Source organism: Aythya fuligula, chromosome 1, assembly GCF_009819795.1.
Source record: "Aythya fuligula isolate bAytFul2 chromosome 1, bAytFul2.pri, whole genome shotgun sequence".
Classification (NCBI taxonomy): Eukaryota; Metazoa; Chordata; class Aves; order Anseriformes; family Anatidae; genus Aythya; species Aythya fuligula.
Window position 1 is genome coordinate 161,070,790 of NC_045559.1, and position 27,362 is coordinate 161,098,151.

Here is a 27,362-nt window from a genome sequence, read left to right on the forward strand (position 1 = left end):
CTACGAGTGCAGAGCACAGCACTGTGTGGGCTGCTGCAGGGAAAAGGTGACTCCAGCTCAGACAGACCCAACGCAGGCCCCACCTTTGTGATGTTATTAAGAGGCTACCAAGCCTGGTGGAGCCTGAATGTACCACCCCTTCCTTCTCTTTCATGTAGGATCAAATGAGGCTGCAAAAAGAGACTCCAAATATCAAAGGGCCTTTATGTCCCTTGGAAAATGTTGAAAGCATTGGGAGCACAAGCAGTATTCTTCTGTCATCCAGCTGGAGACTGGGACCCAAGAAGTAGACAAACAGCACAAGTGAATGATTAGCTGCAAGACTGGTTCCATGTTCAAGATTTTGGGTTCTGTGATCTCAGAAAGTACTTTTGAGAGACTGGGCATGCTGACACCAGATGAGGACACACCTGACCAGGTGGGGCAAGAATGTTCTGGGTCGAAAGCTGACTGGACTTATTAGCAGGGCTTTAAACTAAACGCACTGGGGGAAGAGGATGCATCTCTGAGTGATGGAAACAAACCTGGGAACATTATCATTTTAGGAAACAACAGAAAAATACTTGTCAACTGTCGCAAAGCTATTTAGAAAGATTTCTCTGAAAGGTGATGCAATGATAGGCCAGTTGAAGTGCCTCTATACATCATGATAAACAAGCAGAAGGAGTCAGAAACCATGGTGCAGTTAGAAAAATATGATATGATTGCTGTCACAGAATCATGGTGGGATGGATCACCTAACTGGAACACTGGAATAGAGGGATACAAGCTTTTCAGAAGAGGACAGGCTAGGAAGGAGGGGTAGGAGTGCTGCCCTCTATGCTAGGGGATTGACTGAATGTGAAAGATGTCTCTGGGAAACAGGCATAGACAAGTTGAGAGCTTGTAAGTAAAAGTTATGGACCAGAACAATAAAGAACACCTTGTGTTTAGGGTCTACTACAGGCTGCCTACTACAGGGGATCCTGTTGATGAGGCCTTCTGCTTCAATTACAAGAAACATCATGCTCACATACTCTCATCCTGATGGGGGACTTCACCCACCCACATCTGCTAGGAAAACTACACAGCATCCTGTAAGCAATCCAGGAGACTCCTGGGTGCATTGAGGATAACTTCCTGGTCTGGTTGGTTAGACAAACCAACCAGAGGAGAAACTGACTGGACCTGGTGCTCACCATTGTGGAAGAGCTCATTAAAGAGGTTAAGATCAGAGGCAGTCTAGGCTGCAGTGACCATGCCCTGGTTGAGTTTGTCATCTCAAGGAATACAGGCCTGCCAAAGAGCAAAAGCAGAACCTGGAAATTCAAAGAGTAAAATTCCAGCTGTTTAAAGACCTAGTGGATGAGATCCCCTGGAACGCCATCCTTAGGGACAAAGAGTTGACCTGAGTGGCAACTCTTTAAGAATATTTTTCTTAGAGCACAAGAACTCTCCACTCCCCGGTGTAAGAAAGTAAGCAGGTAGGCAGAAAAATGGGATGGATCTGCTGCTCAGACTGAGGTGCAGAAGGAAGTACACATGCAGTAGAAGCAGGGACATGTGGTCTGGGAAGAGTACAGGGATGCTGTCTGGGGTGTAGGAATGGGATCAGGAAAGCCAAGGCAAAGATGGAACTGTGCTTGGCAAGGATGCAAAAAGTAACAAGAAGGGATTCTATCAGTACATTGCTCAGAAAAGAAAGGGCAATGAGAGTGTAGCCCTCTGACAAATGAGAAGGGAGAACTGGTTACTACAAACATGGAGAATACTCAGGTATTCAAGGAGTTATTTGCTTCAGTGTTCACTGCCAGTCAGGCTTCCTACATCTCTCAAATCCCTGAACCTTTAGGCAAGTGCTGTGGGAGCAAAGTCCCTCCCACTGTAAGCAAAGAGCAGGTTCAAGACCGCTATATGAAACTGAACAGGTACAGGAATATGGAGCCCAAAGACAGAGTCCCCAGAGTCCTAAAGGAACAGATTGATGGAGTTGCTAAGGGAGTCCAGAGGAGGGTTACAGAGATGATCAGAGAGCTGGAGCATCTCTCCTATAAAGGCTGGGAGAGCTGGGGATGTGCAGTCTGGAGAAGACTCCAGGGTGACCTTATTGCAGCTTTTTAATACTTAAAGGTGGCTTATAAAAAAGATGGAGAGCAACTATTTGCTCGGTCAGACTGTAATAGGATAAGTGGAAATTGTTTTGAACTAAAGAGATTATTAGATGTTAAGAGGAATTCTTCACTCAGAGGGTGGTGAGGCACTGGAATAGGTTGTTTGGAGAAGTTATAGATGCCCCATCCATGGAGGTGTTCAAGACCAGGCTGGATGGGGCCCTGGGCAACCTGCATCTAGTGGGAGGTGTCCCTGCCCATAGCAGAGAGGTTGGAACTAGATGATCTTTAAGGTCCCATCCAAACCGAGATATTCTGTGATTCTGTGGAGATTCTATGAAATCTAACACCGTCTATTCAAGTACAAGAGCACAAATTTTAGCATCAATATCCATGAGTCACAAATTGCTGCAGTCCAGGTAAGTAAGCTTGGACAGCCATGTATAAGCCTGTATTCAACAGTAGCAACCAGTATTAGAAAGAGTTCTAAAGAAGTCTGGTATGATGACCTGATCTTTCTGTTCTTATGCTGTGGACATTACATGACATTCAGAAAAAAAAAAAAAAAAAAAAAAAAAAAAAAAAAAAGCAATAATGATGTTTTATGACTATGTACAAAAATCAGCCATTTATTTATGATCATTTATTCAGGTGGAAGCATTGCACAGCAGTGACCTAACTAAAACCTATAAAAAACAGTTTATTCCACATCTTTCTTCAAAGAACTTAACTTCTAGGTGTAAGGAACTCCTAAATACAGAAAAATAGAAGATACCTTTGCAGCAAAACACTTAAACTGACCTTTGAGGTAATGGACAGAATGCTTTGATAGACGTAAAGTAAAAAGATGTAAAGTAAAAAGACAGGTTGACCTGTGACTCAGCTGACCTCTGATGCTAACATTTTTATTTTTAGAAGAATTTTGAATATTCTCTAGGATAATAAAATAAATAAATAAAATAAAATAAAATAAAATAAAATAAAATAAAATAAATAAAATAAATAATAAAATAAAATAAAATAAAATAAAATAAATAAAATAAAATAAAATAATAAAATAATAACAGCTATTAGGAAACTGGAACAAGGTTATGAATTCTAGCAGAAAAGTTATGAATTCTTTCACTACTGGCAGTTGTTTTTTTTCCCCAGAGATATACCTGTAAAACAGCTGTGTGTGTTTTCTGCTGTGACTATTATTCTGTTAACAATATCAAAGAACTTACAACGGTGAGATTGTGTGTGTGCTGAAAGCAAAAGAGGTCTGAATTGTTAGCATTGTCACAGGGAGTTCCAAGTAGTTCTACAAAAGATCACCATTGTTAAGAATTTAGAAGAGGGAATGTATATGGCAAGAAAGAAGCACTAGAGTTTACTCAAGAGTTTAGAAACTTTAATACAGTGAAGATATATTGGCTTTTAAACAGCACAAGAGACAGGAAAGCACATTTAACCAAGTATCAGAAGCACACTTTGAACTCTTCAAACTGAAATAAGATTGTTGGCAATTGCAGTCAAATCCAGTAGCCTGATGGGGTGAGGAATGCACAGCTCCATGACACCATGTTCACACCATGTCCATATTGAGGTTGGCAAAGTATTCCCTGTAGGTACATGCACACAAAGCAGACATATACACTACATATATACATGGCCAGCCATGCTGATCACAGACAAACATATTCAGCACTTGCGTGGAGACAAACAACAACAGCAGCCTCATTCTTCCCCCCTTTTCTGAGCAGCATGGAGGTATACTAGGGAGAATATGCTTGTATGTGTACACACACACACAAACAAGTATATATGTATAAACATAATCACTCACACACGCATATATAAATACTGCGTGGATCCCTCCAGCAGCTGAGTTCAGACTCAGAGTCTGCCCAGTAGCTAACCTTGGATCCCTGTCTGCCCATATGCTAGCACCTGGACACAGGAGTCCCCAGATACACAGACCCACTTCAGTTGCTGGTACAGACCATCACACAAATATGCACACACATAAACACACAGCTGGCTGGGACTCCTCTGGACCCCAGTAGCCAACCCCACCGTGATCTTGCCCTTTGAGATACACACACACACACCAGCTCATTCCACTTCACCTACTGAACGGCTAGTCAGGCTTGATTTTTGCTAGTGCTCACACTCACACACTTGTACTCAGGTGACGGCAGCACAGAGACATGGGCCCTTGTGACCCATGATCCCAGCCCACTTGATGGTGTTCACTAACTCTGTTCTTGCCAGTCCCTGCACCATGGACCAATAGGACCACCAACCAACCCATGGTCTGACTCTCAGTGCTGCACTCAGATTTACATACACTCACATATACACACTGAATAGGCAATCCCTCAACCAGGACAAGAGCTAGAAGAGGATTTAATAGCAGCACAGGACAAACTGTATTGATCAGGCACAAGGAATGGCCAGAAAACTTTACTGAACTGCTATTTATACCCCACTGGCCCCTTTGGCCTTACTCTTTTATTTTTGTACCTCTCAAAATCATCTAAAACTATTTCTTTCCCTACCTGTTGTTCTTTCCCTAAATATGCCATAAAAACTCCCATGTAATCCTCAAATGCACTTCCTCTGTATGCCATTATATGTCCCATACCCACAGGCAGTACTCTATCAGTTAAAAAGGTGCGCCTCATATTGATGTGTTTCACTCTTGAACACTGGGACTGAGGGTCTCCTGGGACAGACCTGGAAGTAACCTGGACAGGGTGTTATTTCCTTTGAGTCTTTAAATTGGATTTCCACCTGACTTTGGGACTCTGTGTTCCTCTGTGCTTGTGGAGATGGACCACTGGTAGGCTGATGTTTCCTGGGATAGATCTGGGTTTCTCCACCTGCCATTGCTTCTCTGAGCTCATTTCTGAGTGTGCAAACAAGCTTTCAACACATAATCTAACACGTCTAACAAGATATGCCACATCATACCTAATGAAAAGACATCAAAATAAGTAAACATATATTCCATAAGTAATCAAGCTCCATAAACAACAGAGCTTGAGAGGATCACAAGAAGATATGCAACACATTTCCTGACTCAGAGATATCATATACCTGTACCATTCCTGAAAGATATTTTATTGCCTGCTTCTACATAAGAGGGCATTGCTAACACTCTCCCTTTTCAGTCTATTATGTAGCAAAAATATCTTTGCTGCTAGATTTATTTATTTATTTTTTTTTATTTATTATTTTTACTAATATCCTTAGCTTCACTTAATTCTGTTTTATATTCACACAGGCCATGGAAATCTGTTTATTTCCATCTCCTATTTTTACCCTTTTTAGCCTGTTATCATAGCTCCCTTCAGTCTTAGCTCTAGACTAAACAAGCCTAATTCCTTCAATTTTTCTTCAGAGGTTATGTTTTCTAGACCTGTAATCATTCTTGTTACTTTCTTTGGACCCAATCCAATTGGTTTGTATCCTTCTTGAAGCACAAAGCCCAAAACTGGACATTCTATTACATTTGAGCACCAACCAAGGCCAAACAGAATTTAAGAACTACTTCATATGTCACTTAAACAATGCATACAATGTTTATGTTTCATTATGGTGTTTGCCTTGCATGTATATAGTCTATGCAATAAACTAATTTTGTTGATTGTGTTCAGCTTGTGATCTTTTATAACCCATAGGTCTTTTCCAGCAGTACATATGTACTTCCTGTTATCCTTTATTTATGCAGTAAAACTACCAAATATTTGATAAAGCATTTTTAGTTTAAATAAATAAAATCATAAACTGCAGTGATCACTTGATGTCTCTCCTTCCTGTCATTGTCTTTACAGTCTTACAAAGTACTGTAATTATAAACATTAAATAAAAAATATATTTCAAAATAAGTTTGCTAAATGATTGAGCTTTTTTTCCCATTCTTTTTCTCTCTAATCAAAATGTGGCTTGGAAAAAATTCTAATTCAGTGCTAGGTTAAAGGTTGGACCAGATGATCTTAGAGGTCTATCTTAGAAGTCTTTTCCAACCTAAATGATTCTATGACTCAATTTACAGACTGTACACATGGCTCTACATTGCATCATTCATCACTTTCAATTTTTTAAAACTATATTGTCTTTGAGGGAATATCTATAGATTATAATTTTGTACATCTAATTCAGGCAAAGAGGTATTCACTCTCTTCCACTGTAGAGAAACCAAGAGAGCATATCCAAATAGATGACTTCCACATATGGGATTAATTTTCCAATACATTCATTGTAGTGACTGGAGAGGAAGGGATGTCTGCCATGCTGTAAAACATCTAGAATTAAGTTTCTAACGTAGTTGTGAGATTTGCATTTCTTTTAAGTTGACCAAATAGATTATTAGTAATGATGATGGTGATGATAGTAATGATAATAATAACAATCTTACTACTAATAATAAAATTAATTCTTTTGAAAAATTCTGTCAGAGCTATTTCTAGACAGATTGTAGCAATAAGTGTTTCTTTGCAAGATGACTTGAAAAGAATTAGGTGTCCCGGTTCTATATCTCCTGTTCAGATTGTCACATAGGGTTCTCCATAACTCAGGCAACACTTTTTTACTTTAAGAAATTCTACATTTGAGGTTTAGCTCCTACTCAGTTTGCTATACAGAGGACTGTCACGAAATAATGACACTCTTTGTATCGATCAGCTGGAGACATGTTACTAAGGATTTTCCCTTTCCAAAGAGTCTTTATTACCACAGAGTAGTAAAGTGTCAGTGTTGACACGTGGAAAAAACATAACTATGAGAAATTGTCCTTAAAAAATTCACCTAGTTTAAGGATCAAATTATAGGTCATACTTGCATACGTAAATACGTACCCCTCGAGATATTCAGAACTAAACCGTGTCTAGCTTCAGTTTGAATAGCTGCTAGTTTTGTGCCCAAGGACTTCTGGAAACAATCAACCAACCAACCATGCCAACAGAGTCTGTATAGCTATACACATCTTTGTGTGCCAAAAATCATTGCAAAATCTTAACCCTAGTTCTCAATTCTGTGAATGTTTATGGATATGATAAATTATCTAGATTAAGCAATTTTACTGGAATCAGAAGGACTACTCACATGAGTAAAAATGGATGTAACAGGGATATATAACATCAGGGTTTTAATCAAATTTGAATCATAGTAATGAATCTGAAAAATCCTGATATTGGTAATCTCCCATTATAAAAGTCCTGAAAACGTGGACCATACTTAGACTTTATCTGAAATTTTTTGTAATTTCCAGAGGACATCCAGGACTTCTGAGACTCCCACTATTAGTCACTTTAGGATAGACTCAGACCACAGGAACTATCCATTGGCTTTGAGTTGGTTTATATAGAAAAGCATGACTATTTTAAAGATAATAGAAAGAAAATAAAATTAATTTCCTCCTCAAATAAAATAAACTTTCTGTCTGAAATTAATAAAATTACAGGAGCAAGGTTAAATATATTGAATAGTAGGGTATCTAGTGTTTTTAAAGGAATTTTAAAGAATTCATATATATTTAAAAATAAATAGTACAGAAGATTAGATGTTAACATAGAATTTAAACTTTGATTATATGAGTATTTTAAAATGCAAGGAGTTCGCCAAGTATCTGCAGTAAAAATTCCATGTACTACTTACTAAAATCTGTAGTCTGCCTATACAAAAATAATCCTTTAAGGTTCTAAATTACTGCACCAAGTTTTGCATCACTTTCTGAATTCACATCACATACTGTCATATGGGACTTAATGCTTTGTTTATTCTTATAGGAATATTAGTAAGACCATTATTTCATTTCTAGTAACTTCAACCATAAATTAAATAATATAAAAAATTAAAGCATCTCCTTTCTACTTTATGTGCTTTGCAGAATATTGCTTCCAATGTTTATTTTCTTGAAACTGACACAAGCTAGTAATTAACACATCACAAGTGTTCTGGCCAAATGCTATGTACCAGACACCTGCATGCCTTCCAGGAATTACTCCCCCATCCCACCCCAAACCAGCACACAATAGTCATTCTGATCACTTATAACTGTTTATGAAACAGAAAAATATTACCTACAGCTTTTTCAAGGGAATATCTGAGACATCACAGCTATTTTTCACCCTAAACAAATGGAAAATTTGTGGTATCACTCAGATACCATACTATATAACTATTTCCAAGGACTGACTTTCCTTTGAGAATGACTGCATGCATGGTAATCAAGATCTGCTGGAATATGTGCAGAATCTGAAACAGAAATCAAGACTTAAAAATATATATATATTTCTACACCTTCATTGTATCTATCTTCAATTTTAAGCTATTGTTCCCTGATATTTTAATATTTTATACAGCTATAATATAAAGATATTATTCTGATGGAATTAAAAATATTGGTTGGAAAGGATCCTTGAAGGTCAATGAGTGCAACCTTCTGTTTGAACAAGGGCTAATGCCAAAAAGGGATCAGGCTAGCCATGTTTTGTTGTTGTTTGTTTGTTTGTTTTGTTTTCTTTCTTTCTTTGCTAATTTGGCCATTTTTTTCCAAAGTAATTGGAATTAATTATCAATTCAGACTTTTAAAAATGTTATTAAATTTTATGGAAACATAGCTTGACATCTAATGTTTGCAAATATCACTATCTATGTATATTTAAAATATTTTTTCTCAAGTTTTTGATTAGAATTTTTTTTCCCTAGTAGCTTAGTGGCTTAGTGGCTTAGTGACTTTTAACAAAACAAGGTATTACACAATGTTTACAGTTAATATAATTTTAAGGTGATCAGAGGTTCTCATTTTCCTTCTCAGTATAATTTTACTTGCTTCTCCTAAGTCAACATATAAAGTGTCCAGTAGATTTACAGCACTGGACTTTTGCTCTCCAGACCTGAAGACAATGTAACAAAAAAATCTCACTTCTACTGGACAAATATTATAGCCTGTCCTTCACTGGAATAACTTTGCGATCCTTTTCCAGGTCAGAAAAGACTTCATATGAAGCACTTTAGCCAGGGAAGTCCTTGAGAAGAGTTCATCCCTACACTGTAGTAATCCAGGGCAGACATGATTCTGCAAATGCATTTCTTTAAGACCACACATTGCATTATAATGTAGAGAATTAAAGTGAATTTGAATGCTTGCTAAAGTTGCTGCAACATTTATGAAACATTTTATATAATAGAGTTTAATTCCCTGCTGAATCCCATTTCATTTTATCTATAAAGTCAGCAAAGCACTGTTATGTCTCCAGGATCCTCCCTCCCAAATACATCTTATAATATAGACTGTTCATACTCATAAAGCTGACAATATACTTACATAAGGAATAAGGAATCTTTCCTAATATTATACTCATAAAAGATCACAAAAGTGTGTTTCTTTAAAGAAGAATTCAAATGTCAAAGAAAAATAGACCTTTATTTAAAGACTGTATTGATACCTCTAATTCATTATCATGTTTACAAAATCACAGAATCATCTAGGTTGGAAGAGACCTCCAAGGTCACCTAGTCCAACCTCTGATCTAACACTAACCAGTCCTCCACTAAACCTAAGCTTTTATTTACTAATTACTAAGCTCTACATCTAAACGTTGTTTAAAGACCTCCAGGGATGGTGACATAGGCTGCTGCATTCACCAGGATGGTGAATGGGCTTCTCCCCTGGGCAGCCCATTCCAATGCCTAACAACTCTTTCGGTAAAGAAGTTCTCCCTAATATCCAACCTAAACCTCCCCTGGTGCAACTTGAGTCCATTCCCCCTCGTCCTGTCACCAGGCATGTGGGGGAATAGACCAACCCCCACCTCACTACAGCCTCCTTTAAGGTACCTATAGAGAGCAATAAGGTCACCCCTGAGCCTCCTCTTCTCCAGGCTGAACAAGCCCACTTCCCGCAGCCGCTCCTCATAAGACTTGTTCTCCAGACCCCTCACCAGCTTCGTCGCCCTTCTCTAGACTTGCTTGAGCACCTTGATGTCCTTCTTGTAGCGAGGGGCCCAAAACTGAACACAGTACTCGAGGTGCAGCCTCACCAGAGCCGAGTACAGGGGGACAATTACTTCCCTAGCCCTCCTGGCCACACTGTTTCTTATGCGAGCCAGGATGCTGTTGGCCTTCTTGGCCACCTGAGCACCACAGCCTCCTTCCGTGCAGGTCCATCTGTTCCACTGGGGACTCCTCCATGGGCTGCAGCGTGGAACCCTGCTCCACTATGGTACTCCAGGGGCTGCGGGGGAAAGCCTGCTTCACCATGGTCCTCACCACAGGCCACAGGGGACTTCTGATCCAGCACCTGGAACATCTCTCCACCTTTTTCTTCACTGACCTTGGTGCCTGCAAGGATATTTCTCACTCCTCTCACTCTCCCAGCTGCTGTGTAGCAGTGTTATTTTGTTTGTTTTCATTTTGGTTTGGTCTGTTGTTTTTGTTTTTCCCTTTCTTAAGTATGCTCTTACAGAGGCGGCAAACAACATTGCTTATTGGCTCAGCTCTGGTCAGCAGTGAGGCCCTTATCTAACATGGGGCAGCTTCTGGATTCTTCTCACAGAAGAAACCTCTATGGCCCTGTGTTGGGTCTGTCTGAGCTGGAGTCACCTTTTCCCTGCAGCAGCCCACACAGTGCTGTACTCTGCACTCGTAGCTGGAACAGCACTGATATCACTCCAGTGTTGTGTCTATTGCTGCATAGTGCTGGCACAGCATCAGGACTCCTTCCAAGCCCCCAAGAGCCAGCAGGCTGGGGGTGGGCAAGTGATGGGGAGGGGACATTGCCGGGGCAGCTGACCTAAACCAACCAAAGGGATATTCCATAACACCTGATGTCACACTCAGCAATAAAAGGGGGGGCTCTCGTGGGGGAGGGGGCTGTTCCTCCTGAACAACCACTACGCGTTTGAGGCCCTGCTTCCCAGGACGTGGCCGAACACCTCTCACTGATGGGAAGTAGAGAATAGCTTTTTTCTCTCTCTCTGTGCTTCCGCATGGACTGATTGTTTCTTTTGTTTCTGTTTTTCCTCCTCATTCCCTTTCCCTTTAATTAAACCTTTCTCATCTCAAACCTCGAGTTCTCTGTGTTGTATTTTCTCTCCCTTCCTCTTTGAGGAGAGGGGGAGTGAGAGAGCAGTTGTGGTGGAGCTCGGCTGCCCGCCTGAGTAAAACCATCACAGGCCCCCTGCTACCAAAACCTTGCCATGTAAACCCACTACAGGGAAATAACTTACTAACTTTTGGAGCTACATTAGTTTTCACTCTGTGATTTTAATAATTTACAACATGACTATCATACATCCTAGGGATGAACAAGAGTTTTCTGAATTTTTATACCCAGAGTGCAGTGATATACATTCGAAATGAGTGGAAAAAGCTTTCTCTCCTGCTTCCTCAGTGGCCTTGTCTCCTGTGCCAGTACTGTGTGGAGGAAAAAATCTGTTGATTTCTTGTGCACCTGGGTCAAAAGTCATCCAATACTATAATGGGAGAGGCCCCCATTAGAAGAAGGAGAAGACACAGAGAACCTGCGATGAAAGACTGATATGAGGAATAGGGAAACTTCTTGTCCTTTCAAGAAGTTGGGGATCAAAACTGTGTAGCCATGAGATATAAACTGAAATTAAATGGGGTCTTGAAGGGAGACTGATCCTCCCAAAACATATTGGTCTAAGAACTCGTGAGGCCAGGAAGAGCTAGGTGATAGGATGAAAAGGGGGTTGGATGAGAGATCTGAACCCAGAAGCACACAGAACAAAGGGAAGTAGATGGACAGTTACACATTGAAGGTGGTTATAATGGTCATGAACAATGATGGGGACAGGCTGCCACTGGGAATTTTGGTAAGAGTGAGCAGAGTCAGAAAAAGATCCTTGAGCTGCAGGCAGCTCCTGGATGAAGAGGCTTCATTCTGGATTCCATCTTCCTCAGTGAAGCATGAACTGAAAATATTTGCTTAGCCTAGAAAACACATATCTTTATATTATAACACAGTTTTAAAAAGTAAAAGTGAATACACACTTACATGTACAGAGAAACTAAGCAGTTTGCTGTAGATTACAAGGTAAGTAAATCACTGGCAGAATCAAAAACTGGATTTAGTACTTTGGTCATAGAAGGTTTTACTGCATGACTGTATTTCCCCTAATTGCTTGTAATAAATATCATCATATTTATGATGAATATAAATAAGTTAAAAAGGAAAATAATAATAATAATAAAAGAAAGAAAGAGAAAATTATTTTTTCTCTTTCTTTGAGAGTACTTTATATAGGTGAGCAGTTTATAAAGCATGAAATAAAAACTCTTCACTAAAGAATTTAAAGAAATGCTTACATTTCTTTAGTATTCGTCTAAAAATTAGAGCCTCTGGAGATTCTTTGGCTGCCTCACTTTTAAGAAGATAGTTTCTGCACTCACATCACAGTCAGAGGCTGCAATTTTTAATGGTCTTTGAATCTGACAGTTTGATTTGACTGAAGTTTTACGATAGACTCAGCTGGTGATGGTATTGCTGTCATTTTCTGTAAATGATGATGCAGATAGTAAAACACTCCTTTGTGCCAGCTGAAGATCTGGCACAGACTATTTCTAGGTCTATTATTTCTTTACTACAACATATTTCCTCTTGCTTAGTGGTTTTAATTTACTGGATGTATTGTGTTTGAATTGAAGTGGGCTGAGGAGAGACTTGCCTTGCCAATGGCAAGGTTCACTATTATTCCCAGATACAGATGGGCCAAACCCAGAACCTCAAATCCAAATATTTCAAATATCAGTGAGAAAGGATCAGACATGAACACTCAGTTCTAAACCTGCCACTGTGGCTTTGATCCCAGGTCAAATCCAAAATTAGAAGAGGCCTCTTTACAACTCCAGTATGGACACAATCAAGCTCTGTTTTCATTAGACTGTGCTCCAAAAAAACTGTGTAAATTTGCCACTGCTATGCATGAAGTCAGGCCTGAATTCTAACCTTAATTTTTCCTCAGAGCCAAACTCTAAATGGTACCCCAGATTGATACAGGTTTGAGGCTAACTGCCTTATTCTACCTGAATCTATGTCTCATAAAAATGTGTTTCTGAATAACATATTTATGTGTGTGTGTGTAATGTATAAGATTATATCTATTTGCAAATACTTGCAAAAAAGCCATATATATGAATACTGTATGTGATGTGCATATGTTAAAGATCATTCTCACTCATCTGCAAGGTGCCCGGTTTAAACAGTGATTGTATGAGAAAAAAAAATAATAAAAAGAAAAAAAAATAATGAAAGGTAAATATTTTTTTCTGTCTTTACTGGGAGAGCATCAGAAATGAAAAGCAAATGAGGGAGAAGCAGCAGCAGAGACCACCAGCAAACAGCAACTGTGATGTGAAGCAGCAGGACAAAACCACTCACAAGAAGAGAAGTCTGCTTCTCCCTGGTAGCTGAAAGCTGAGTTTGCACAAAATGGTTTTGAAACTATTATTCTGTAAAAATATATTTCCTTCTAATAAAATCCTCTCTGCCTTTTCCTAGGCCCAATTCCAAATTGGGCTATCATCTTTTCTCATTATATCTGCTGTTTTTGAAGAACAAGAAAGAAAAAAAATGTTGTAGGCTTCATGAAGTTTCCACAGTTGGTGTAAATGTTGTATGAAATATTAGGGTGGTGGAAGATTTCCAGAAGAATAATTTTCCTTGTTTGTGGAGTATTCTATCTCATTATTATAATACTCAGGGCTGCTCCCCTTTACTTGTGTTGTTTAATTCAGAAACAATTTATTTCTTTGGAAATTTTTACCACTACGTTTTTCACTCACACTATGCCTTATTTTGCATTTGGCTTTGGGAGCTGATATGCTAATTTTGATTCTTTGATTGTTATGACCCAAGTGCACTTAGTCTTGTTAAATATCATGCTATTGGACTCAGCCCATTGATCTAGCCTATTCAGATCCTTTTGCAAAGCATTTCTACCCTCAAGTAGATCAACAGTCCTTCCTATCTTGGAATCATCTGCAAACTTACTGAGGGTACACTTGATCCCCCCATCCAATTTACCGATAAAAATGTTAAACAAAACTGTTTTTGAAGAACAAAATGGAAACTCTTTTACTGTTGATGTATTTATAAAAACATTTTTATTGTCTTTTACTAAACAAGCCAAATCAAGTTCCAGTTGGGCCTTAGCCCTTCTAATTTTCTCTCTGCATAGCTTGACAACTTCATAGCTCTGCCATGTTGCCTGCCCATTGCTCTAGAGTTCATAACTCTCTTTTTCCTCCTGAGTTCCAGAAGAAGCTCTCTGGTGAGTCAGGCTGTTCTTGTCCCCTGGCCCACTCACTTTTTGGCACATTGGGACAGCCCTCTCCTGAGCCTTTAAGATATCATTCTTGAAAAAGTTCCAGCTTTTCTGGACTCCTTTACCTTTCAGAATCTCCTCCCAGAGGCTCTGTCAACCACATCTTTAAATGTGCTAAAGTCTGCTCTCTGGAAATCCAAGGTAGCAGTTCTGCTAGTCACCTTCCTTACTTCACCAAAGACCTAAAAAAAATATTTAATGATCACTGTGGTCAAAACAACCTTCAACCATCATATCACCCACAAGTGAACCTTTGCTTGCAACAAGGTCAAGTGGATCATCTTCCCTAGTCAGGGAAGGAAGTTATTCTCCACATACTTCAGAAATCTCCTAGACTGTTTCTTCTCTGCTATATTGTATTTCCAACAGGTATCTGTGAAGTTGAAGTCCCCAAAAGAACAAGTCATGAGAATTCTCCTAGTTGCTTGTAGGATATTTTGTCTACCTCTTCATCCTGGTTGGGTGGTCTGTAACAGACTCCTACTATAATATCAGCCTTATTGCCCTTTCCCCTTACCCTTATCCAGAGACACACAACCCTTTCATCACCATCACTCAGCTTCATACAATCAAAGTATTCTGTACATACAGAGCTAACCCCACATCCTCTCTTTCCTTGCCTATCTCTTCTGAAGACCCTGTAACCATCTATCTCAGCACTCCAGGCATACGAGTAATCCCACTATGTCTTACTGAGGTCGGTGATATCATAGACCTGAGACTTAACTAAAACAGCCAGTTCCACTTATTTCCCACATATTCATGTAGAAGCAATGAAGCTGGGCCTCTAATGAAACTGTTTTATTGGATGAAGTGGTTGGAATTCCTTTGTGCTGCCCTTCGGATGCTCTTCTGCTGATCTCTCATCCCTTTCCTGACTCTGGTCATTTATTGCTGGTATCCAGACAATAAGTGTTAGGTGGATTGAGGCTCCCCTTTCCCAACAACTTTAGTTTTAAGCTCTCTTCACCAGCATGGCAAGTCTGCAACCAAAGATGCCCTGCCCTTCTTCCAACAGATGGACCCTTAATCAATCCCCTGTAGACCAGGTTTCCCAAAGGGAGTCCAATGATCTAGAAGGACAAATCTCAGGCTACAACACCAGTCCTGAAACCATGCATACACTAGATTTGACTGGTCCTTTCAAAGTGCTTTTCTTTGACCAATGGGATCAAAGAGAAGACCACCTGTATTCCAGATTTTCTTCTAGTTACTCCAAGGGCTCTGTAGTCCTTCATGATGTCTCACACTGCTCTTAACAGTGTTGTTGGTGTTTCACTCAGCTTCCAAACTGTCTGGCTCTGGAGCAGCATGATTCACCATGTGATATGAGACAGTTCTTAGTGGTCCAGCTATAGCCATTGGCCTAGTTTATCCCTCGTTCTTCAAAGATGGGCATATGCACTGCTCCAACTGACTAACAAGGGACTGATTAGACTGCTCCATAAAGATGCTGGTTATGTCTAAGCTTATATGTACCTCAAGACCATCCTCTCCTACTATGTGTGTATTTATTTTCTCCTCCATGACTTTTTATCATCAGGGAAGTGATTAGAGCTATAATACATAGAAAATGAGTGAGAGAGGATTACAAAGGGTTTTCTCACTGCTGTTTTCCTTTATTATTTTCATCTATTTCATCTAATTCCTGTTACCCTCCAGGCATCTCTGAATTGTTTAGAGGTGCAATTAATGATGAAAAACCTTCTAGTTGTTACATGCATATTGTCATCTATACACACTTCAGTGCTCTTCAAAGGAAGAGCTCTGATACAAATATGTCTATATGCACGGAAAAAAAAAATGACCAGCTTTTCTACTGTTTCTGGTAATAACACTTTAAAAAAAAAAATAATAATAATAATAATAATAATTTTCAACAGCAACTGAAATATGTATAACAAAACCTATCATACAACAGCCCCAACATGATATAAACATGATATAAACAACATGATATAAAATAGCTAGATAAAGGGGCAATCAGAAGAGGAAATGAGTTTTTTCCAAGCAGAAGAAATGTTACAACCCAGTGTAGCTCAAGGGCAGATTGCTCACCCACATTGCTTCCTTCAGGACTGTTTTGAGTTTTGGTTTCCTAAAAGGGGGTTTCCAAATGGAAATTCAGTGAAGAGCAGAGCAAAAACTAAGTGCGTAGCAAGAGTATGTCATATGAAATGGCATAATATGAATGAACATAATAATAAAATAATAAATATATGCTCTGTTAAATGGGAGTCAGATATCTGAAGTCTTGTATTTCTTAGGTTAAAAAGATAGATTGAGTGTAGTATGTTCTTCATGTATGGTTACAAACCTGAATGGTTCAATTATTGTCTGTCTTCATACAAGAAACAATTATTCTGCCGAAAGGTGTCAATTTACTTATTAGTAAATTGACACATTCTCAGTTGATATTCTTTCAATTTTTCATGTGCCTACTAAATATGCACAGTAAAAATCTCTGGGATTCTGGAAAGAGAATAACATGTTACTTACCCCCCTCTTACCTCCTCTTCCATGAAAATGAGGCACTGAGACCAGCTGAGACAGGCTGATAATTGTTTAGCTGCAGGGAACTAATTTCCTGGGATGTGCCCACTAATGTCTCAATTTATATTTCAAGCTACAGGATCAACAGCCTAATGGCTTGGCAGGGGCTTTGAAATGGCAGGGATGTGCCTTAGAGGTCCCCCCTGGCTTTAGGAGACATGTGACCCACTGCATGGGGCAGTCACCGCTGTCTTTTGACCTAAGAGACCCTGACATCTGTAGACTTGATAGTCTGTCACAAGAGGATTTACAAGGCAGATTTGTGTTTAAATAGTGTGCTGGAGAATATTTTCTGTAATTGGCAGGATTTCTTTCTCATATTTGGTAAAAAACAAAGTAACAAAAAAAATCCAAGCAATTGATACCAACAACCCAAATCTCTTTACCGAATGCTGCCTAGTAAACATTTGAAATATAATATCTGAATATTCAAGGACTTAACAAATATTTCAGTATTAACATCTGTAAATTCTGCTACTGCACCTACCATCAAGAACAGCTGTTAGCTTTTTACATCTGGAGTGATAAGTATTTCAGAGCATACTACGTGCATAGGAGTACACATTTCCTGTTCCAGTTCTTGTGCCTCCAAGGAGGCAAACCCAAATCCATTGACATGATTTTGATACTCAAATAGACAAAGATTTTTCCCTGATTTAGCTATTACCTGTGCATCTATGTGCATATGTGTATGTGTTTTTGAACACACACTTTCAATGACACTTATAGTGTGTAGGGCTTTTGCTACTCATGGTGCAGAGGCCTGTGACTGCAGCAGAAAACATTATTGATTCACTTTAAGTGTATTGGGAATAATTGGGAATTAATTTCCTCAAAAAGTCATATGTACAGCATAGTGCTTATTTTAGTGAAATTATACATATAGAATGGGAAAGAAAGACAGTCCTGCAAAGTGTATGTTTTAAACTAAATCAAGCCATCAACTGCTTCCAGCCATTTGTTAGTCTTCAGAGAAATTCCCATAATGTGGTCCTTACTGCTTAATTATTTTTTATTGTTAAAACAACATGTATAGCTTTGTTATGATTATTTGCATCCCATGAAGGTTTCAAATATACAGGGCTGGATTAGTGACTTCACAGAATTACAGAACGGCTAAAGTTGAAAGGGACCCCTGGAGATCATCAAGTCCAATCTCTCTGATCACACGGGGTCGCCTAGAGCACATTACCCAGGACTGTGTCCAGACAGCTTTCAAATATCTCCAGGGAAAGAGTCCACTACCTCTCTGGGCAACTATTCCTGTACTCTGTCACCCTTACTGGAAAGAATATCTTCCTCATGCTCATATGGAACTTCTTGTGTTGCAGTTTGTGCCCATTGCATCTCATCCTATCACTGGGTACCTATGAGAAGAGTCTGGCCCAATCCTCTTGACACCCTCCCTTCAGGTATTTATATGCATTCATCAGATTCCCCCTGAGCCTTCTCTTCTCCAGTCTGAACAGGCTCAACTCTCTCAGCATTTTCTCATTTGAGAGATGCTCCACTCTTTTAATCATTTTAGTAGCCCTTTGCTGGTCACACTCCAGGAGCTCCAAGTCACTCTTGTACTAGGGAGCCCAGAACTGGACACAATACTCCAGGTGAGACTTCACCAGGGGTGAGTAGGGAGGGAGGATCACCTCCCTTGACCTGCTGGCAATGTTTTTCCTAACGAAGCCCAGGATACAATTGACCTTCTTGGTCACAAGGGCACATTGCTGGCTCATGGTCAGCTTGCTGTCCACCAGGATTCCCATGTCCTTTGCAGAGCTATTTTCCAGCAGGTCAATCCCCAGCCTGTACTGGTGCATGGGGTTGTTCCTCTCCAGGTGCAGGATCTTGCATTTGACTCTGTTGAATTTCAAGAGGTTCATCTCTGCCCATCTCTCCAGCCTGTTGAGATCCTTCTGAATAGTAATACAGCCTTCTGGTGTATCAGCCACTCCTCCCAGTTTTGTATCATCAGCAAACTTGCAGAAGAGGCACTCTATCCATTTATCCAAGTTGTTGATGAATCAGCTAAGTAATACTAGACCCATTGTTGACTCCTGGTGGACACCACTAGCTACAGGCCTCCAACTAGACCCTGTGCCACTGACTACAATTCTCTGAAACCTGAAATGCAGCCAGTTTGCAATCTACCTCACCATCCACTCATCCAGCCTTTGCTGCTTGAGCTTGCCTATCATGGCAGATAATGTCAAAAGCCTTGCTGAAGTCCAGGTAGACAACATTCATTGCTCTCCCCTCACCTATCCAGTCATGCCATCATGGAAAACAATCAGTAATCAGGTTGGTTAAGCATGATTTCCTGTTAGTGAATCCTGGGTGACTACTTCTGATCACCTTATCATCCTCCCTATGTTTAGAGACAGCCTCCAGGATGAGTTGTTCCGTCACCTTTCCAGCGACTGAGGTGAGGTTGAGTGGCCTGTTTTTCCCTGGATCCTCCTCCATCTTGTCCATTTTGAAGACTGAAGTGACACTGGCTTTCTTCCAGTCCTCAGATACCTCTCCTGATTGCCATGACCTGTCAGAAATGATTGAGAGTGGCCCAGCAATGAAGTCCACCAGCTCTTGTGGGTGTATCCGATCAGGGCTCATGGACTTGTGGATGTCAAGTTTGCCCAAAGGAAAAGCAAACCAACCAATCAACCAACCAACCAACCAAACAAACAAACAGAAACCACCCAAAACAAACAGACAAAAACAACAACTTTTCATTACTGAAAGTTTCTGTAAAATATGGGAAGACCAGCTATGCACTTCTGTTATTTAATACATGGGAATAGAACTGTGCAATTAAAAACCTATAGTAACATTGATTATCATTTTTCTTTATCTCACAAAAGTGTACGTGAAAAATGGGTGACTGTTTATCCCTGTTAGTACTGCAAAATCTGGGTTGGTGCCTTGTGATGTTCTGAATGGCTGAAAAGGGACATCTGTGAAGCCTTAGATGACTGTCAGTGTAAACTCTTCCCTTTATATCTTATCTTTCAATTATCATCTGGCCAAAATGACATTTATAACTCTTTATATAACCATTTATTATTGTTAGTCACTGTTGTTTGGTCAAGATTTGCCAATTACTTTTGAGATTTATATAGTATCACTGCCAACAGTTGCTAAACTCTGAGTATTAGTAAGAAGCAGAAAATCTTCATGAGGCTTTACACATTTCTTTTCATTCTTTATTTCTTGTCATTAATTAAGTTCAGTTTTGAAGATAAGCAAACCTTGCTTAAAAATGCTATTTCAAAATAATTTGTTCTGGTGCAAAATCACAGGAGGTTTCTGTTTGAATCACAGAACTTTAAGGTATAAATTACAATTTGCTCCTCAACAAACAGAAAATAATAACTACTAATTTAACAATGAATGCTTTTAAAAGTACTTCATTAACCTGTTGTGTCTGTGACCACTCAGCAGTGTTCAGGTGAACATTCAGCAGCTCATAGAATCAGGTCTTCTATCTGCATGAGATGGCTAAATCCCAAATAATGGCTAATGTTTAGTATTAAATTAATGTTTAGTATTAAACTCAAAACAAATAAACCAGCAAACAAAAAAGAACAGACAAGTCTTTGTGAAGATTTGTTCTCTTTCAGGTAATATCTGTCTTATATACAGTTCTTATTTTACAAAGTGACCACATATATCACAAGCTTTTTTCATTTATTATAATAAAAATAAAACCATGTATTTCTTGAAGTCCCTTGTACAGAGAACAAGACTTTGACTACTCAATAACTCTAATGTTAAGCTGTTATTTTTTTTCCTTCTTTTATGCATCAGTCTTAACAAAGTATGGTGGCACTGGTATGAAACAAAACATAGTTTAATATGTGATTTTTTAAAGAAAAGATTTGTAGATGATAATGTCTCATCTGTTATTTTCTGTTAGTTCTATAAGGATTTAGCTACACCTGAGATTTTTAAGTCTTAACTGCTCTAGTTTGTCATAACTCAATGGGTCAGTTGTTTGATGAATTCCAAATTTTTTTCCCTCTTTTTCTATCTTTTTTTTTTTTTGTCCCTCTATTTTTTCTTTCTAGTATTGTAATTATTGATTGCATTATAGATGAATATGAATGGTTATGTCAACATACTTCAGGTTGTAATGAGGAAAATATATAGGGATAATAAGCATAATGTGACTTCAACTATACTTTGTGAGCATGTCTTTTGATTTAATTTATGCTGTTTTAAAAGTTCAGTGATAACATTCTTGGAAGTAAACATGGTGAGGTTTTGTTACACTCAGTGTCACTCTGAAGACATATTCCAGTTGACCAGAGCCTGTGGCTGCAGCTGTCTCTACTTCATTACACCATTTCTAGCACCTGCAGCTTTAGGAAATAACTAAGATTTTCAGCTGACAACTTCTAGGCATTTATTTATGCTTCAACTTAAAATGATTTAATATGTATGCTAGAGGGAAGCTTTCTTTCATTAAGGGTAGCAACTGATGAGAAGAAAATGTGCTCTAAAAATGAAAAGCAATCACATGTATCTCCTTACATAAGAGGGAAAATTAGGTTAGACTAATGTTAATCTAATAAGAAGACAAAGATAATGAATTTCTGATATTTATACAGCCATTCTGCTTTATTCTTCCATTTGCATTTTTGGGAATTGTTAGGATATCATACTGCTTGCTGTATTTAAACATTTATCATTTATCATTTATCAGCAGTCCTGGCTATCAGGGGAGGTCCCAGTCGACTGGCGGCTAGCAAATGTGATGCCCATCTACAAGAAGGGCTGGAAGGTTGACCTGGGAAATTATAGGCATGTTAGTTTGACCTCAGTGCCAGGGAAACTCATGGAGCAGATTATCTTGAGTGTCATCACTCAGCACTTGCAGGGCCACCAGGTGATCAGGACTAGTCAGCATGGGTTTATGAAAGGCAAGTCCTGCTTGACGAACCTGATCTCCATCTATGACAGTGACACGCTGGGTGGACAACGGAAAGGCTGTGGATGTGGTCTACCTTGACTTCAATAAGGCTTTTGACACTGTTTCCTACAGCATTCTCCTCAAGAAATTCTTGAATTTCTTCACTGTTTCCTACAGCATTCTCCTCAAGAAATTCAAGAATTTCTTGAGGAGAATGCTGTAGGAAACAGTGTCAAAAGCCTTATTGAAGCTCTTGGCTTGGACAGGCATGCACTTTGTTGGGTTAGAAACTGGCTGGATAGCCAAGCCCAAAGAGTTGTGGTGAATGGAATTAAATCCTGTTGGAGGCTGGTCACTATTGGAGTTCCCCAAGGCTCAGTACTGGGGCCAGTCCTCTAATATCTCTATCAATGATCTGGATGAGGGGATCGAGTGCACCCTCGGTAAGTTTGCAGATGACACCAAGTTAGGTGCATGTGTCGATCTGCTCGAGGGTAGGAAGGCTCTGCAGGAGGATCTGGATTGGCTGGACTGATGGGCTGAGGCCAACTGTATGCAGTTCAACAAGGCCGAGTGCCAGGTCCTGCACCTGGGGCGCAATAACCCCAAGCAGTGCTACAGGCTGGGAGATGAGTGGTTGGAAAGCTGCCTGGGAGTATTGGTTGATATTCAGCTGAATATGAGCCAGCAGTGTTCTCAGGTGGCCAAGAAGGCTAAGAGCATCCTGGCTTGCATAAGAAACAGTGTGGCCAGGAGGGCTAGGGAAGTGATCATCCCCTTGTACTCGGCTCTGGTGAGGCTGCACCTCGAGTACTGTGTTCAGTTTTGGGCCCCTCACTACAAGAAGGACATCAGGGTGCTCAAGTGAGTCCAGAGAAGGGCAATGAAGCTGGTGAGGGGTCTGGAGAACAAGTCTTATGAGGAGTGGCTGAGGGAGGTGGGCTTGTTCAGCCTGGAGAAGAGGAGGCTCAGGGGCGACCTTATTGCTCTCTATAGGTACCTTAAAGGAGGCTGTAGTGAGGTGGGGGTTGGTCTATTCCCCCACATGCCTGGTGACAGGACGAGGGGGAATGGACTCAAGTTGCACCAGGGGAGGTTTAGGTTGGATATTAGGGAGAACTTCTTTACCGAACGGGTTGTTAGGCATTGGAATGGGCTGCCAAGGAAGTGATTGTGTCACCATCCCTGGAGGTCTTCAAACGATGTTTAGATGTAGAGCTTAGTGATATAGTTTACTGGAGGACTTGCTAGTGTTAGGTCAGAGGTTGGACTCGATGATCTTGCAGATTTCTTCCACCCTAGATTATTCTGTGATTCTATGGGGGACCCCTGCTGGAGCAGATTCCGGGCTGGACCTGTAGCCCATGGAGAGGAGTCCACGTAGGAGCAGCTGACCTGGCAGGAGCTGCTACCCGTGATGGAGCAGTTTGCTCCTGATGGATGGATCCCATGGTACGGACCCATATCTGGAGCAGTTCTTGAAGAGCTGCTGCCTGTGGGAAGCCCCCACAGGATCAGCTTGGCAAGGACAGCATCCCGTGGGAGGGACCCACAGCACAGGGGGAGAGGGTGACCAAGAAGGAGTGGCATAGACTAAGTGCTATAGACTGACCACAACCCCCATTCCCCCTTTGTCCTGTGCTGCTCAGGGGGAGGAGGTAGAAGAGGGTGGGAAGGCATTTTTCATTTCTTTCCTTTGTTTCTCACTTTAGCTTGTTAGTAATAGGTAATAAATCTTACTTTCTCCCTATGCTGAGTCTGTTTTGCCCATCACGATAATGACTGTGCAATGTCCTCATCCTTATTTCAACCCTTGAGCTCTTTGTGTCGTATTTTCTCCCCTTTCCCCTTTTAGGAGGGGGAGTGTGTGAGCAGCCATGGTGGAACTCGGCTGCCCACCTGAGAAAAACCACCACATTCCCTGACAATAATCACCATAAATTCCCATCTCAGTCTAAAACAGATTATTGCTTTGTCCAATGGCTGATCCTTGTTACTAAACACAAGGATACAGGAATGCTGCAAAGCAAAGATAATTCATTTTAAAGCAAATGTGCTTATTTAAAAATCAGGGGTGGGGTTAGATTGAGGGGAGTGGAATTCATCAGACGTTTAAGAACACATCATTTACCCCGGTGTGATTCTCAGAAATAATATTCCTGTTGTTTCCCAACCCCCAAAAAAATAATCTTAGATAAGAAATTCAAAATTGTTAGTTCAAGTTTGAGCTTTGAAAACAAAGAGCAATCTAAAAACAAGGCTTTCTGACAGAAGGTGAAAGAAAACAAACAAACAAACAAACAAACAAACAAAACTAAGTGTGAGGAGATCTGTCCAGAAAATATTTGGTTTACGTTCTCAAAGTCATAGAGTCATAGGTCAGTGAAACACATTTGGAAAGGTGTGGATACTAACATGCAATCTTATTGTCTTCATGTAACAGATTCACAGCATCCACTAGCAGCAGAATAAATATCCTTTGTGATGATCTGTCAACAAAAGTTCTGAGCAGAAAATTAAATTTGGGTAACTTTTTATTATTCAGAAATTATCTACTGGAGCACTGTTATTTCTTTTCGGAAGACAATAAATGTGAGAAAGCACACAGAAAGCATAAATTTTGAAGAAAATAACTTTTAGAGACCTTTAATATAGACTAGGGCTTTATCTATGTAGGGATTATAGATAAACAAAATTTATTTAATTTGGAATTACTATAACCATTTTCTTTAGTTCCCAAACAGGCTTAAAATATTACTACTGAAGATTTTGTAACCCTAAAAAAAAGTTTTAATGCTAAAAATGAATGTGACAGATAAATTTTGTAATCTGCTTAATCAGGAGCTTGATCCAGAAGTATCTATCTCAACATCATGCTGCAATTATGTAGCTGGATAAGGATAATTTTTGTGCACATATATTTGAGTAATTGCATTCCATATCATCATACCTATAGCTTAGATTAAAACTAAGGAAACACTTATTAAAACTAAGGAAACACTTTAAAAATACAAAGATAAAATAATTATTGTCAAACCCTCCTCTGTTTTGTTAAAAAATATGTTTGTTAACAAAGAGTGTTTTTCTTGTTTAATAGCCAGAGAGTGAAAGCTGCTGAGTTGAGATCATCATCCTTGCAGTGAATGATGAGTCTTCATTGAGTCCTTCACAATTCATCATTCGAATGAATTCACCTGTATTGTAAATAACATGCTTGAGGAGAAGAGGAGATAAAAACATCAACTTTTGGCTAATCTTGGGTGGTCTCCATGTTAGATTCACCCAAGGTGACTGGGTGACTTGGGTTAGGTCACCCAACAGGTGACTTTTTAATTATTTTCTTATGGTAACCAATTTATTCTAAAGATTTTTTTATTATTTTTTTGTCTCATGTTAGTTTTCTAAGTTAATGACTGTGTGACAACACACTAAGTACAGATGGCAAAAGGCAATGTTAAGAATGTGAGTATTAGAATGTGTGTAGATCCTGCTTATCTAGATCCTGTGGTCCTTCCTGGGATCTGTGATTCTGAAAATGGAGAAAAATGTCTTCTCCAGAACCTGTATCTCCAAGGAAAGCAAGAGCACAACAGGCAAATTCAGAAGTTGGAGTCCATTGTGGTTCTCATAAAGATCACTTTTGTTTTCTTGAACACCAGGAGGTTTTCCTGAAGTATATATGAACTACACTAAAGTGATCACCTGGATCACTAGATTGCATTCATCTAGTGAGTTGAGGGGAATTCGGGTGATAAATTTTGAAATTCTTCCTTATCACACAAATTGGGATCCATTTATACATTTTGTCTTTCCTATCGCCATCCTGAATTCTCTGTTGTTTATGTCCCAGATTGTCCTCCCTAAAAAAGTCAAAATTCAGTATACTATCCAATTAGACATAAATACCTGAATCCCCATATCATGGCTTACAAACCACTGCTGGCAATATACAAAATAACAGGGCAGAAGCAGCAGCCAAATAATTAAAACCAGGCAGCATTGACTATGCTAAACTGCAGGACAAAACCCACCCACAGAGTATCAGCTGTAGAAGGAGCAATAACTTGGCCAATGGGTCTGATACTTGCATACCTCTCTTTCTGTCAGAGAAAGCATATGGTTGCAATTAGCTGATGTAAAGGAAATGCCATCTGAATACCTGTTTTCCAATTGGGATGACCTCTGCCCCAGTGTGAAGACAGTTGGAAGTATTGGTTGGTGTTGGTTAACTATGTATGTTCTTGGGAGGGGAGTGGGGTGCCATTTGAACAAATATGAGAGAATATGCCAAGTATGTTTAAGTTACAAAACTGCTGTACCCATAACAAGAGAGCATTTAAAGTAAATGGAACTAAAATAAAGCCCATGCTACTGCCAATTCTACAGTTATTATATGTTAAAAACAAAAAAAAAGTCCAAGAAGAACTTATTTGGACTCTACTTTGTTTTGAACTCTACTTATTTTCATCTGAAGTACTAGTGGCATAACATGTTTTCAGTGGTTGGAGTGTAATATGAAAGGTATATAGAGGAGTCCAAAGTTATCAATGCACACTCAGACCTTGACCACAGAGTACACCGTAAAATGCAGAGATTAAGATATAAATTTTATTCAGAACAGATAAGCATTAATCTGCTCCATATCCTGCTTCTTTCTCTGCTCCATCTTGGACAATTTGGAAAGATATATACAGAACCTGCGTTCTAGGTTTTGCAAGTGAATGTAATCCGTTCAACATCTCTTTCCTGAATCATCTTCTGAGAATATTAAACAAAAAAAAATACCATATACAAAAATATATTTTCCACAAATAAGTGCAACATTTTTAGCATCTTTAAAACTATGACATGCAGGAAGAGTGGCGTATTCTTTTTCAAATTCTAGATGTCTGTTTAGAAATTTAATGAAAAGGTTAGTATTTCTCTTAAGTTCTAAACTTCTATGATTTATTTTTTTTGAAAACAATTTCTCTGAATTATATTACGTCCAGTAATTTTTTTCCATAATATTTGTCATTTGCAAATCTTATACATATAGAATGATTTGTCCAAATTAACTGAAAATATATGTTTAACAGATATGAAAATTAAACTCCATGGGAGTTTTGCAGTCAGCTCAGCTGCTGATTTTGTGTAGCTTAATAAAAACAGAACATCTATCATGTATGTACATATTTATTTACTATGTTTTAGATACAAGGCAAAAGAATTCAGGGAATCTATGCTACTAAGAAAATACAATAATGGAGTTTCATTATTTAAGAGTATCTTCATTTGTGTTACAACATTTTTGACCAGGCTGTACAATTAGGGGTTGTTGATTTAGGTTTTTTTGCCAATTGATTCCAGAATTATGTATTAATCTTCTAATTTAGCAAAAAAGGAGAAGGAGAAGGAGAAGGAGAAGGAGAAGGAGAAGGAGAAGGAGAAGGAGAAGGAGAAGGAGAAGGAGAAGGAGAAGGAGAAGGAGAA